Source organism: Neofelis nebulosa, chromosome 9, assembly GCF_028018385.1.
Source record: "Neofelis nebulosa isolate mNeoNeb1 chromosome 9, mNeoNeb1.pri, whole genome shotgun sequence".
NCBI lineage: Eukaryota > Metazoa > Chordata > Mammalia > Carnivora > Felidae > Neofelis > Neofelis nebulosa.
Window position 1 is genome coordinate 37,018,385 of NC_080790.1, and position 13,094 is coordinate 37,031,478.

A 13,094-nucleotide genomic window follows, 5' to 3' on the forward strand; every position below is an offset into this window, starting at 1 on the left:
GGTTTGTCTGGTGTTTCCTCATGATTAGGGTAGGATTGTGGATTTCTGGGAGGAAGACACAGAGGGCAAGTGCCATTCTCATCACATCATATCAAGAGTACAGACATCTACATGACTTATCACTCTTGATGTTGACCCTGACGTCTGGCGGAGGTAGTGTGTATATGTGTTGAGTTTCTTTTTCTCCCTTTTCATACTTTATTCTTTTTTTTAAGTTTATTTCTTTATTTTGAGACAGCTGTCAGTGCAGAGCCCCACATAGGGCTCAAACTCACGATCCACAAGATCGTGACCTGAACGGAAGTCAAGAGTTGGACGCTTAACAGACTGAGCCACCCACGCTGCCCATAGTGTAGACCTTGAAAGGAAACCACTGCGTACTCCACGCTCAAGGAACGGGGAGCTCTGCTCCACCTTCTTGGGGGAGGAGTAGTTACCTCGATTATTTGAAATTGTACCCCGTGGGAGAGTTGTCTATTCTCCCCCACTCGTGTATTCATGTGATCAGTACAGAATATTTCATATTCATATGTACCAGTATGAATCATGCATATTTGTTTTATACTTGTGTTATTTATAATCCATTACTACTTTATTGCTCAGATTATACCAGTTTGGGTCATTGAGAGCTCTTTCAAATGGCTGCTGGGTTCCTTCGACACACCCCCACCATCGTGCATTGTCGTTTGTTTGTTTTTCTGAGCACTTTCTTACTTTCTGACGTTACGAGATGCTCCAGGATCATCTTGCACAATCCCTGCCCATCCTAAAGTCGGCCATTTCTTCAAGATGTCCTAATTCCTTTTATCAGAGAACGATCCTAAAATCTGAAATCTGGGCACCAGATGCTCTCATTGCGACAAGGGCGTCATTTTCTTGTATGCTCTGTTAGCTAACAGATGTGTTTACGCATGTAAACATGTAAATATGTGTTTACACCAACCTGTATCTACAGATATTTTGTACGCATTCCCCTGTGTCTCTATTAGGCTAGACGTGAGTTCTTACTGACGTCTCCAATGCTAATCCCTGGCCACTTGAATCATTCCAGCCTCCCCACTTTGTTTGCCTGTGTCCTGTCACTCCAACAGTGAGGACCTTGGCTCCCGCCATCGGCCATCCATCTACTTCAGTTTTCAGTTCCAAAATTCACAATGGGTGGCTTCAGAATCATTAACGCGTGTCCCATGGGAAACAACTTTATCGGTCAGAATACAGTGTTACGTATAATTCCTTTTGCTTTTGGTTTTACAATTTCCACTCATTTCCAGTAGTACTTGGGTCAGCACGTTTTATACCCACCCATTCAGGGGAGGGATTTCCTGTATTTGTATTACCGTTAGATTTATTTATTTGTTTATTTATTTTTGGTCAGACTCAGCAGTCCATCCCAGAATCCCCCAGCCTCTTGAATAATTTTTAAAAATTTGCATACATTTGAAAATTTCCTGAGACGGAAACCCGGACGACTGATTTTGGCTCTTTATTTTTTTCTAATACGTGCGTTTGTTTCACACTCTACATTTCCACTGTTCTGCATTCTGTCACTACGGGTTAGTTTCTGTTTTTAAAAATTTTACGTGAACAGATTTGTGTAGCGTGTGCCCCGCCCCTCCGGCTGCTTTCACTCGGCGTAATTATTTCGGATTCATTCGTGTTCTTGCCTGTGTCGATAGGCTGTCTGTTCTTACTGCTCAGTCACATTCCATCATGTGGATGTGCCACTGTGTGTTTACCTATTTACCTGTAGCTGTACCTCTGGATTCTTTCCAGTTTTGAGTCATTAAAAATAAAGCGGCTGCGAGCATTCGTGTGGGAGTCTTTGTGTGGACATACGTTTTCATTTCTCTTGGCTAAACGCTTAGGAGTAGAATGGCTGGGTCATATGGTAAGAGTATGCTTAACTTTGAAGACGCTGCCCATTCGTTCTCCAAAGTGGGTGGACCACGTTCCATTCCCACCACCGTGTGTAAGGTTCCGGTTCTCGTCCACTTCAGCATGGAGAGTATTCAGCGCGGAGAGTTAATTTCAGACATTCCAGAAGGTGTGTGGGGCTATCTCATCGTTGTTCCTGTTTGCATTTCCCTGATTACTAACGAGATTGCGCTTCTGTACCATTCATATTTCTTCTTTGGTGAAGTACACGCTCAGTTCCTTCTCCCACTTACAAAACTGGGTTGCTTGCATTTTTCTTATTGATTTGGAGGTGGTTGTTTTTTTTAATGTTCTGGATTCAAAGTTTATTGTCAGGCATGTGATCTGCAGATAGCTCCTAGTCCGTGGCTTATCTATTCCCTTCTTTACAGGGTCCCTCACAGAGCAGAAGTTTTAAAACTCTATGAAGTCCAATCTATCAAACTTTTTATGCATCATGCTTTTGCTGTCTTACCTAGAAAGTCTTTGCCTAGGGGCGCCTGGGTGGCTCTGTTGGTTAAGCCTCGGACTCTTGATCTCCGCTCAGATCATGATCTCACAGCTCCTGAGATTGAGCCCCACATCAGGTTCTGTGCTGACAGCACAGAGCCTGCTTGGGGTTCTCTCTCTCCCTCTCTCTCTGCTCCTCCCCTGCTTGCACACGCATGTGCGCACACCTTCTCTCTACTTTAAAAAGGTAAATAGGGGCACCTGGGTGGCTCAGTCAGCTGAGCGTCTGACTTCAGCTCAGGTCATGATCTCGCGTTTGTGAGACACCGGGCTCGCTGCTGTCAGCCCATCAGCACAGAGCCCGCTTCGGATCCTCTGTCCCCGCCCCCTCTCTGCCCCTCCCCTGCTGGCGTGCTCTCTCTCAAAAAATAAATAAAATAATTAATTAATTAATTAATTAATTAAAAGTCTCTGCCGAACTCAGAGTTGCAGATTCAGTTTCAAAGTCTCCTGGACCTGCCTGTCTGCCTAGAATTTTTCTTCTATATTTTCATGTTGCACTTTATACAGTTGTAGGTTTTTAAAATGGGCCTGTGATCCATTTTGAGTTAATTTTTAGATACGGTGTGAGGTGTTTGTCAAAGTCCAATTTTTCATGCAGGTAATTATTCAGTTGTTCCCCAGCATTTACTGAAAGAGTATTTTTTTTCTATAGAGCTGTCTTGGTATCTTTGCGGAAGATCAGTTGTGCACATACCTGCAGGTGTATTTCTGAAACATATATTTTGTTCTCTTGATCTGTCTGTCTGTCTGTATGCCACTATATACTGCTTCTTTCCAGGGACTTTATAACAAGACCTGAAATCTGGTAGTGCTAGTCTTAAAAAGGGGTTCTCTTTTTCAGAATCCTCTTGGTTTTCGCAGAGCTATTGTGTTTTCTTTTGAATCCTAGAACCAATTTGTTGATTTGGACAAAAACCAAAGGAATTAGGGATTTTTGACTGGGATCGTGTTGAATCTATGTCCGTTTATTTACATTTTACTCAATTCCTCTCAGCAATACTGGATCGTTTTCAGTTTATAGGCCTTTCTTAGCCTTTGTCAGATCTATCCCCAAGTCGTTCTGATCTTTATGTTTCTAGAAATGGGATTTTTTATTTCAATTTTGGATTGCCCACTGCTTGCACATAGGCATGCAACTGATTTTCTTGTGTTGATCTTGTATCTTGCACCCCTTCCAGACTCGCTGGTTCCTTTCAGTGGCTTTTTGTAGATTCATATATTTTTTTTACCTTTTTGTTTGTTTGTTTGTTTCACGCGAGAGAATAAATTTCAATAAAGCTACTCCCTTTGACTGTATTGGAAGCCTGAAGGATTTGCTTTTTTTTTTTTTTCAATTTTTTTTTAAACATTTTATTTATTTTTGAGACAGAGAGAGACAGAGCATGAACGGGGGAGGGTCAGAGAGAGGGAGACACAGAATCCGGAACAGGCTCCAGGCTCTGAGCTGTCAGCACAGTGCCCGACGCGGGGCTCGAACTCACGGACCGCGAGATCATGACCCGAGCTGAAGTCGGCCGCTTAACCGACTGAGCCACCCAGGCGCCCCATGAAGGATTTGCTTTTAAAAAGTGTACCTACTAGGGTGAGTGAAGGTATGGATAGAACCACTGTTAGGGCACAATGGCTCAGCTACATGTCTGCTCGGGGTCTCGCGGGCTGAAATCAAGGTGCCAGCCAGCATATGCTCTTATCCAGAGGCTCTGGGGGAGGATCCCCTTACAGGTTCATTGAATGTGTTGGCAGAATTCAGTTCCCTGATTGCAGGGCTGAAAGCCCCAGCTCCTTGCTAGCTGTCAGCTGGGGATCATTCTCAGAGTCTGGAGGTCTCCTGCATTTCCTTAGCTTGTGGACCCATCTTCAAAGACAGTTATGGTACATCAAATCCCTTTTATGCTTCTCAGCTCTCTTTAAGGGCTCATGGGATTTCCTTGGGCCAACCCAGATAATCCAAGATAATCTCTCTAGATGAGGGTCAACTAATTAATAACTTTAATTAAGTCTACAAAGTTCTTTTTGCCATTCATGGGCATGATAGCTTATCAGAGTCATAGGTCCTGGGAATTAGGCACAGAATCTTGAGGGACATATTTCGAATTCTGCCCTAAACAATTAGCAAATAAAATCAGGAGTGACACAAAGTAATATGTGCAATACGACAATGTTTTTACAAGAAAAAATAAAAAATTGCGGGTAATGTTTGCTTTCTTCTTTGTCCTCTAAAGTAGAAATTTTTTTTTTCTTAAGGTTTATTTATTATTTATTTTGAGAGACAGTGAGAGCGATCAGGGGAGGGGCAGAGAGAGAGAGAGAGAGAGAGAGACTCCGAAGCAGGCCCTACACCCTCAGCGTGGAGCCTGATGTGGGGCTCAAACTCACGTATTGTGAGATCATGACCTGAGCCGAAACCAAGAGTCAGACGCTTAACTGAGCAGCCAACCAGACACCCCCGTCCTCTAAATTTTTTTTAAACAATGAACATGTATCTTTAGAGAGCCATGAAGAGTTCACATAAAACCCAAACCCATAAAAAATTCATTTGCAAGACAGAACTCAAGGTGCATTCTTCCCATAGACCCAAAGACTGGCCTTTGCACGCGCACGTCTGTGCACGTGCGTGGGCACAAACGTCTCTGCAGTAGCAACCGAGGGAGCAGGTCTCCTGCAAGTTGCGCTGCCTTTTCCCAAAAGAAGAAGAGTCCACTAAGAAACTTCCGTTTATCCGAGAATATAGATTTCACGGCAAGTAAGCAATCTGTGGGGTGTGATTATATACGGTAGAATCTTCCGACTGTTCTTCACCCGCAGCGTCCTCTGCTGGAGGCAGCCACCTGCACCTGTCTCCTGTGCCCTGTCCTGTGCACCCTCACTCTCCGCACAGGCTTGTGCTCTCTCTCGGCCTCCTTCTCCATCCCCTGCTGGACCACTTTCTCCCTGATCTCCCCACCCCAAACTAGAAACAGCCCAGATGTCCTTCAGTGATGATGGGTTAAGCAGACAAACCGCAGCACATCCGTGCCTTGGGGTGCTATTCAGGGATCAAGAGGATGCTGGGTCTCCTCCCGCTCGCTGGAGGAATGAATGGATGAATCTCCCAAGAGTTTTGCTGAGCAAAAACGGCATAGGTACCCCCCAATTCCACTTATACAATATTCTTGAAATGACAAAATTATGAAAGCAGAGAACAGACTCTTGGTTGGCGGGAGTTATGGAAGGGGAGAGAATGGGAGAGACGGAGGTATAGCTATAAAATGGCAACATGAGGGGGGCCTGGGTGGCTCAGTCCATTGAGCATCTGACTCTTGGTTGAGGCTCAGCTCATGCTCTCAGGGTTCGTGAGATCGAACCCAGAGTTGGGCTCTGTGCTGACAGTGCAGAGCCTGCTTGGGATCCTCTCTCTCTCTCTCTCTCTCAAAATAAATAAATAAAGATTTTAAAAAATAAATAAAATGGCAACCTGAGAGATCCTTCAGTGACAGAAGGAAAGCGTATCTTGACTGTGGTGATGGATACCCAAATCCACACGTGAGATAAAAGTACACAGGGCAGAATGCATATGCACACACACACACACACACACACACACACTGGTGAATATCCGTAAAAGTTATCAGTGTCCACATTCTGGCTATGATATTTCACTATAGTTCTGCTGGATGTCACTTTCAAAGGAAACAGAGTAAAGGGTCCCCAAGATTTCTTTGATTTATTTCTTACCTCACCTATGAATTTACAAAGATCTCAAAATAAAAAGTTCAATTGAAAAAAGTGAAGGAGAAGTAAAGCTTTTCTCAGACAAACAAGATCAGAAGGCATTCACTGCCCGGAGATCCTTGTTGCAGGAAATGTGACGAGAAGTTTTTCAGGAAGAAACTTGGGTCTGCATAAGGCAGGGGTGAGTGTCGGAGAAGGAAGACATGAAGGTAAAAAAAATTTTTTTTTTCGTTTTTCTTGGCCTTAATTGATTTAAATTACCAGCTGTGGTTTTATAGTTTTCTTCTTATATTTTGGAGTTAATTTTTCATTCAAGTGTCAAGCATTTTTTTTTTTTTTTTAAGTTTCAGGCCTCAGGCAGGCTCTGCACTCATGGGCCAATGGCTGGAAGGGTCTGGAAGGAACCCTGAAGGCACCAGGTTCTCCTGAGGGTGCCCCAGCCTCACCCTGCCATGGTCCTCATTGTCTCTAAGAAACTGTGACAGCTTTTATCAAAGGGGACCACTGACCCTTCAGTGCGTGGATACTGTCCAAAGCCATCAGGGTGAGTGACAGAAACAAGGACGCTGGAATCACGCAAATCTGAGTTCAGACCCCAGTTCTGCCCCTTAGCTGTGTGACCTTGAACAAGTTACTTAACCTCTCTGGTTCCAGTTTCTATGTTTAATGTACTTTTCAGGGCACTGGGGCAATGATAAGACCTAACACGTGGGACAGAGCCTGCCACATGACCGATGCTAAAATATGTTCATTTCTTCCTTATTAGAATGTTTATGACTGTCCCTCTCTCCGAGCAGACAGTTGGCACGCTCACGCAGAAAACTCCAGTCCTTGACAAAATTCACATGTAAGATCTATGGTGCTTTGTTCTTGCTCGAAAGTTTATTCTCTGCTGGGAGGCAAGCATAACTACCACTGCTCAGTTCTCCTCAAAACTTAGGCCGGGGACAAGTTATGTAGGAGGCCTTGCAGCTCGAGGAAAGAGCTCTGGATCCAAACAACCCGAATAAACAACGATCCCACTCTGTCCCTCCTCCCAAATTCCCCTGAGAGTTGGAGCATCGTGTTGCCTTTCTGAGGCTCCAAACACTTGGCACCTTGGTTTTAATACAATTCTATCATTATTTCTCTACGCAGAAGTCAAAATGATGTCTTCAAAATGAAAACCAGTTCCTGTCAGGTCTCTACTCCCTAAATGCACTCAGTGGCTCACGTTGCACTTGAACTAAGAGCTGTTAATTAGGGCGGCCTGCTCCAGCCCTTCCTGCTCCTTTGGTGGCTCACACCACTCAGCCACACTCACCTTCTCTCTGTTTCTCAACATGTTGAGTGCATTTGGCCCCAGGGCCTTTGCACTTGCTGGTTTCTCTGGCTGGAATGCTCTTCCCTGATCTGAGCATGCTAGCCTCCCATCTTCTTGCCCGGTCTCCAGCACTCTCTTAGCTGGCTGCCTTCCCTGACCATAGTCTAAACTGGAGGGGCTTCCTCTCCTTCAGCAGCCCCTCTTTGCTCCCACTTTGTCCCATAGCAGGTGCCACAATCCGAAATCATCACATTCATTCACATGTGTACTTGATTTTTGCCTGTTGCCTCTTTCAAGAACCTCAGCTCTATGGGACAAGGAAATCCCTGGTGCCCAGATCTGGGCCAGGCATACGGTGTAGGTAGTTCCCAATACCTATTTATAAATGAATAACTGTTCCTTCCCATCCTGGCACAAGTACTCACACCCTGCGAAGGCAACCCAGGCCCCCGATCCCCGGAGAGCCATTTGCGGATCCCAAGCCATCCCCAGATCACACTTGGTGAAGCTCACCCAAGAGAAACATGCCAGCGACCTCAGACGGTCACACGCGGCATTAGGCCTGAGAACAGAGGCTTCTCGGGCCAGGCTGGGAGCCAGGACAGGAGGTGCTGGATAGGGGTTAAGCGAGTGGGTCACCCCCACGCAAGTGCAGTCACGTAGGCGGGTTGCTTGGGATTAGGGAGTGTGCTAATTCAGCTGACACCGAGGCAAAGGGATCGTACCTGAGAAAGATTTACATCTCGTCTTCCTTCCCTCCCTTATGTTGCTCCCACTCCCCCGGCGGGGCGGCGCCCCGCTCCCCCAGCGGTCATGACGGTCATGACGCCGCAATAATAACCAGTTCAGCGGCCCGCCCCTCAGCCGGCTGAGCTGAAGCCAAGCACGAGAGGGGCTGCCCCCCTCCTGCTCCCCACCAATGTATAGATATGTATATATATCCGCAGAGGAACATTTGTCAGAAGGCTCCAGGAGAGAAATGACTATTCCATAAAGATTTCATTTTTGTTGGAGTCTATCCACGTCTCTATATTGTCATAAAAATTCAATAGGAAACTTCCATTTAAAAAAAAAAAAAAGGAGGCACAATTAAAAAGAAATAGGGATAGCTCCAGGAGAGGTTGGAGATGAAAGACGAAGGGGCCCGGTTCAGGCGGGGGGATTTCACGAGCTACCAAAGAAAGAAAAACACACCACACAGAAAAAGTGCCCAGTGGAAACCGTCCTGGCTGCCTTAGGTGAGGCAAACCATCCAGTCTGGGGCTGTCGTCTCTGAGGACGGTGGGGCAGGCACCCGGGGCGCCTGGGTGGCCTAGTGGCCGTCCTGCTCAGTATGAGGCTGTGTGCATGGGTGCTGGCTGGATAGGGGCGTGGGCCCCCCCAGGGAAGGCAGCACCAAGTCTCTGAAGCAGGAGAACCTTGCCCATGTAGGAGCCACAGAGGTCTGGAGCTCAGGACAAGATGATCCTCAGCAGTTCCATGACCGGTGACCCCAGCAATCGTAGGGAGGGAGAAAGGGCTTTTTAGCAAAATTTCAGGAAGTCTCCCGTCTTCTTGCCCGGTCTCCAGTACTGTCTTAACAGGCAGCCTTCTAAGACCCTTCTGATCCACCTGTGGATCAGAATATTCAGCCTCAAGGTCCCCATTCCCTTTCATCAGACTGTTTTCCTGATTACACACACACGATAGATGTTCACTGTGGAAATTTTGGAAATACAGAAAACCAAAAGAAGACGAAAAGCGACCACCATTCTTTCACCTGCCTCCACGCATCTCTCATCCTGATGTGGCTATTTCCCAATCTTTGGAAAAACGCAGTTTGTAAAGAAGAAAATACGAGAGACAGCTTGGGTATCGAAAGTGGGGCGGAGAGGGGAGACCCACCATCCAAAGCAGCCCACGTGCGCACAATGACCGAGTTCCTTGGGGACAGAGCCGAGCTGGCAGAGAGCGATCCTGTCCATCAGAATCCTGGATAGCTCAGCGGAGAAACCAGAGGTCTGCCCAATGGGGGCTGGAGGAGGAAAGAGGTGGGGGAACCCTCAGGGTTTGACCCTGTGAGATTTGATGGCCTGTCCCCGTGTATGGTCCCTCTGCAGAGATCATGAATGTGCAAGCCTTTCCACGCCCATTTGCCAATTACACGAGGTTTGTGGTAATGTCTGGTTCTGACGCTGATACTCTCTACCCTTGCTCCAGTGCATGACCTCGGTGGCCCGGCCTGCATTTCTGGAGATGCAGACACTAAAAGCCAAAGTCCTTGTCATTGAGCTGCTTGTAGCACTGGTGGGGGGGGGGGGGGGGTGGCGGCCGGGGCCATTCTTCCGACAGCAGTGAGCCTCGGGTATCTGCCCACATAATTTGAAATTTGCAAGGTGGTAGCACTTGTTACTGTTACTTTTTTTTGTTACATCCCCATGGCTGTCATCAACGTGATGCTGAAGGCCACGAGGAAGCAAGCCTTGCCTTAAGACAGGGCTAGGCCACGTCTTTCTGCCTGAGACTGTTTAGAAACCAATAAAGTGCTTTGGAGTGACTTTTTTTTTTCCCCCCTATCAAAATGAAAATGGCTATATTAGTCCTTGTTCCCGGTTTTCGGACAGAGAATCGTCTATGGGGACCTGGCACAGCTTTTCAAACGTGGTGGTTGGCTGGAGGCTGAGCAGCAACCCCGGGCAGCCACTGGCCTCCCTTGCAATTAGCTCAGGCTATGCCATGGCATGGGCCACTCACAGGACTCACGGGGCACCTGCCACTGGCGACAAGGGCCACTCTGCCAGGTGTGAAGCAGGCCAGGGACAGGTCTGAGTGCCTTTCCCAAAGCTGCCGCGTGTTCCTCTTCTATGGGACTGGACTGGCTCTCATTGACCCACACCCCTGCTTCTACTATGGCCATGAGCTCACCATGGGGATTTATATATCCAGGGGATATAAATGTATCCAGGGGATATAAATGCACCCAGGGGAACCCTCTCCTTCCCCACTTTTCAAGTGAGGAAACCAAGGCCAAGGTAGGTAAGGAGGCCCAAAGTCACCTGGCAATCACCCACAGAGGCCACAGATAGCAGGGTCATGCTGCCTCACAAGCTGTAGCCAGGGAGAGCATGAAGCCCACGGAATCAGAGGCGGTGCAGGACAGGGGGGCAAGATCGGTGGCTCCAGCAAGGGTCTTGGTGGAGGAGTCCAGTGACCCGGAGGGATGAGGGAGACCAGACACAATGGGTGGGCTGGGGCTGCATTGGGTCAGTTCTGGTGTCTTATGCGGGTTTCTAGGGAGTCCCATTCTTGGCAGGGCCGGAGAGGAAAGGGCGAACGCCTGCAAAAAGTCTCAGGTCAAAGTGCCAGGCTCAAAGGAAGAGGCCGGGAGGGGTTCAGACACCAGGCCTGGGGTGGCAGACCAAAGGCTGAGGGTGGTTTCTAGAACCACACTACGAGATCAGTCTGGGCCCTGTGGGAAAATGACCTTGATGTCAAGCCATTCAAACCACTTAAGTGGGCTTTTGAGTTCCTTCGGGCTGAGAAAGGCCCAGCCCCGGAATCTGTAGACTTGGTGACCTTAGCCCAGAGGTCATTCTCACCCAGGCCTGTGCACCCAGGCTCATTTACACAGCTGCACCAATGGTGCCTAGTGGAAAATCAGAGAAGGCATTAAAAAATAAATGTTGTTCTAGAAGGAGCCTGGAAGGATGTCAGGAAACTGATCGCAGTGATTGCCTCAAGGGAAGGAAATCAGCCTTCGGCAAGAGCTGGGGAGCTTTTTGTACTTGAAGGTTTTTACAATATATGTATTTTCCAACGATGTGCACATATTAATTGTAAAAAAAATTATGACAAAAGAATTCCATTGTTAATGATGACGGAAAAAAAAAATCACGCAGACACTTTATAAGTTGAAAGACAGACGGAGCCCAAACCACAGTCTAGTAAATGCATCTACTCTGTTTCAACACCCCTACCCAGGCACAGGGACAAGAATGGTGTCTTTGGCCCCAGCCAGAAAAGCAAGGGTAAGGGGTTGTGTACAGGCCAGGACTGGGGAGGTGGGAGGGAGCTAGGCTTTCCCCTCACCTTAATAATAAAGATATTTGGATCTCTTGTAGAAATTAGGCATGTGCAATGAAAACAAGGAAATGCAGCAAAATAATACTTATAAAAACAATGATGGCTCACACTCTATATGTACTTCCTATATGCCAGGAATTGTTCATAAATTTCATACATAATAGTTAATACAATCTGCCTAACAACCCTATGAGGTAGGTACTATCGTTGTCTTTATTCTACAAATAAAGAAATCGAGGCCAATGATTTGATTGCTCATTGAGCCAATGATGGCTCACACTCTATACGTACTTCCTATATGCCAGGAATTGTTCATAAATTTCATACATAATAGTTAATACAATCTGCCTAACAACCCTATGAGGTAGGTACTATCATTGTCTTTATTCTACAAATAAAGAAATCGAGGCCCAGAGAGGTTAAGCAACTTACCCAAGGTCACACAGCTAGTGCCCGTTGGAGCTACAGTTAAACGAGGTGGTCTGGCTTCAGAGTCCACACCCATTTCTATATCTCTACAATATACGTCCAAAGCACTCAGCTTCTCAATCCTTTTATTTGAAAAGCTCATATGAGAGTAGAGAAAACATAGATCCAAGTGGACAGGCTTGAAGTCGGAGGGGTCCCGCGGTCATATTCTCTCCACACAGAATGCCTTCAATTGTCACAAATGGTGACAAGGACAAAGCAGAGGCAAAAAGCGAGATTCCGTCAGGTCAAGCTTAGAAAAATGGTGAAGGGGCACGAGGGACCATCAGATGGAGGCACGGGATCTAAGGCCCCCAGCCGGAAGCATCCAGCTTTGCTAAGAGTGCTGCAGCGCCCGGAGGAGGAACAGACCCCTTTTGCAATCTTATCTGTAAAAAAGCAGGGTTCTGTGTTTATCTCAGCCTGGCCCCGCCCTCAGGATTAGCCTTGCACAACCGGAGGGGACCCTGGCTGAGTTGGCTCCCTGCTGTGTGTACTGAGCTCTCGCCTCTCCTCTGGATGGCCTTTCCTGCCCCCCCTCCTGCAGCCAGTCTCTGCGGAGCTGTTATCCCCTCGCGGTATCCCATCACTGCTCTGTTCCCGTGTCTTTTTGCACATGAGTCCCGGCGACACCCCCAGGATGTGGAGCCCTTGGGGGCTTCCCCCTTTGTTCCGGTGCTGGCCTGGCTGGCTGGAAAAACAGGTGGGAAAGGGTGTGCTCCTGAGAACAGGTAAAAGCCTATGGCCACCTGGGGGGTTAGATTGGCTTCTCCTTCCTCAGTGGCAGCTGCGTCCTGAAGGATCTGGTCATCACAATCCCAGCCCTCTGAGATGGGTCTGAGCCAGTCTGAACTGCACTCCGGGTTCCTGGGACAAGCTCCACGCAGACACCGGGCGGGGAGTGCCCCGCTCGGCCCGTCAGCCTTCCAGAGCACGGTTAGAATTGAAATGGCAGAGAGGCGGCAGAGGACGCTCACATTTGCTCTTACATAGCTAACCTCACAAACACACACACACACACACGGGACCTTGCACACTCACGCACCCAACCTCATATGCACACACAGCAAAAGGCACCAAGTGTCTCCAGGGGGAGGTAATTAAACGTTGATCTAAGTCCCTT

At 47.5% G+C, this 13,094-nt stretch overlaps 1 long non-coding RNA gene across 1 annotated transcript in view; it reads right to left on the bottom strand.

The window, feature by feature from the left end:
- The window catches only part of LOC131484729 (uncharacterized), a 151,012-nt gene that overhangs the window by 48,585 nt on the left and 89,333 nt on the right, over nt 1-13,094 (bottom strand). The gene's annotated exons all lie outside the window — the stretch shown is intronic.